Consider the following 2,500-nt stretch of genomic DNA (forward strand, 5'->3'; position numbering starts at 1 on the left):
CACGTCGCAACGTTGGCTGGGGGCGTTGCAACGGAGGCAGGGTGCGTTGCAACGTTGGCCGGGTGACGTTGCAACGGAGGCAGGTCGCTTTGCAACGGATGCTGGGATAGTTGCAACTGAAGCTGGGGGCATTGCAACGTTGGCTGGGGGCGTTGCAACGGATGCTGAGCGCGTTGCAACGTTGGCTGGTGACGTTGCAACGGAGGCAGGGCGCGTTGCAACGGATGCTGGTGACGTTGCAACGGAGGCAGGGCGCGTTGCAACGTTGGCTGGGGGCGTTGCAACGTTGGCTGGAGGCGTTGCAACGGAGGCAGGGTGCGTTGCAACGTTGGCCGGCGACGTTGCAACGGAGGCAGGTCGCTTTGCAACGGAGAGCTGGCACCCAGCGAGGTCGGGCCACCCCAAGGCCCGGAACGTGGTCCCCGCAGAAAGACACGCCCGGGAAAGGGTGAGCAGGCACCCTGCGAGGACGGAAACAAGCCACTGCTGTCTCGCTCCCATGGGTACCAGTACACGCGTACCCCATCACGGTGACCAGGCATAGTGACTGGTCAGTTGCAGGGGACGGACCCGACGCTGGGCGCGCTGCAACGGATGCTGGTGACGTTGCAACGGATGCTGGTGACGTTGCAACGGAAGCTGGGGGCGTTGCAACGTTGGCTGCAGGCGTTGCAACGGAGGCAGGTCGCGTTGCAACGGATGCTGGGGTCGTTGCAACGGATGCTGCGCGCGTTGCAACGATGGCTGGGGGCATTGCAGCGGATGCTGGGGACGTTGCAAAGGAGGCAGGGCGCGTCGCAACGTTGGCTGGGGGCGTTGCAACGTTGGCTGGAGGCGTTGCAACGGATGCTGGGCGCGTTGCAACGGAGGCAGGTCGCGTTGCAACGTTGGCTGGGGGCAGTGCAACGGATGCTTGGGGCGGTGCAACGTTGGCCGGGCGCGTTGCAACGGAGGCAGGACGCGTTGCAACGTTGGCTGGGAGCGTTGCAACGGAGGCAGGGCGCGTTGCAACGTTGGCTGGGGGCGTTGCAACGGATGCTGGGCGCGTTGCAACGGATGCTGGGGGCGGTGCAACGTGGGCTGGGCGCGTTGCAACGGAGGCAGGGTGCGTTGCAACGTTGGCCGGGCGCGTTGCAACGGAGGCAGGGCGCGTTGCAACGGATGCTGGGTTAGGTGCATCGTTGGCTGGTTTCGTTACAACGGAGGCACCCGCCGTTGCAACGATGGCTCGGAGCGTTGCAACGAAGGAGCCAAATTTTCATATCTCATAATTGGCTCGTGCATTTTTTCTAAAATTTTGAGGGAACCTTGGTAATATTATGTGAAGGCTGCACAAAAAAATCCAGGTCAAAAATCGCAAGTTTGCTCCGTTTTTCATTTTTTTTGAATTTCCAGCTTTCCGGGCGGTAAAAAAATCGTCAAAAAAAAATCCACACGGTGTAAATTCACCAAATTTGGGGGATGGAAAGATCTTATTTTTCTAGAGGTTGTTGCAAAAAACGGCGTCAAAATTCGACCTCTAGAGCACTTTCCTTGAGTATGTCTCCTCACGGAAAAGGACGTTTACCCATAGCACTTTGGTAATGGCTCGGCAGCCTATTATAGGGGGAGGGGTGTCATGCTGCTGAAACTCGAGTTGCCCAAAGGCTTGCTGGGCGCAATGCCAGCAAGATGCACGTTGCCTTGCCATCCCCTAGGCACACTAGCAAGCACGTTGTGGTTGTGGTGTGCCGCCGGGCTCCCCCGCCCCCAACGGAGGCACCCGCCGTTGCAACGATGGCTCGGAGCGTTGCAACGGAGGAGCCAAATTTTCATATCTCAGAATTGGCTCGTGCATTTTTTGTGAAATTTTGAGGGAACCTTGGTAATATTATGTGAAGGCTGCACAAAAAAATCCAGGTCAAAAATCGCACGTTTGCTCCGTTTTTCATTTTTTTTGAATTTCCGGCTTTCCGGGCGGTAAAAAAATCGTCAAAAAAAATCCACACGGTGTAAATTCACCAAATTTGGAGGATGGAAAGATCTTATTTTTCTAGAGGTTGTTGCAAAACACGGCGTCAAAATTCGACCTCTAGAGCACTTTCCTTGAGTATGTCTCCTCACGGAAAAGGACGTCTACCCGTGGCACTTTGGTAATGGCTCGGCAGCCTATTATAGGGGGGAAGGGTGTCGTGCTGCTGAAACTCGAGTTGCCCAAAGACTTGTTGGGCGCAATGCCAGCAAGATGCACGTTGCCTTGCCATCCCCTAGGCACACTAGCAAGCACGTTGTGGTTGTGGTGTGCCGCCGGGGTCCCCCGCCCCGGGTCCAAGGTCGAGCACGGGCGTCTGGCTGCGGCGAACCCCGATCACCGAAGGACCAACAAGAAGGGAAACACGTCCGTGCACGGCCCACCTAGGCACCACCTAGAGAGCATGGCGTGGTGGAGTTGCGCCTTGGGCACACGCTCGGGGCAACACCTTGTGCTCGGCCCAGAACTAGGGGGATCATCCCAAGTCCG

The sequence above is a fragment of the Arachis ipaensis genome, chromosome B1 (assembly GCF_059453495.1).
Source record: "Arachis ipaensis isolate K30076 ecotype BB chromosome B1, ASM5945349v1, whole genome shotgun sequence".
Classification (NCBI taxonomy): Eukaryota; Viridiplantae; Streptophyta; class Magnoliopsida; order Fabales; family Fabaceae; genus Arachis; species Arachis ipaensis.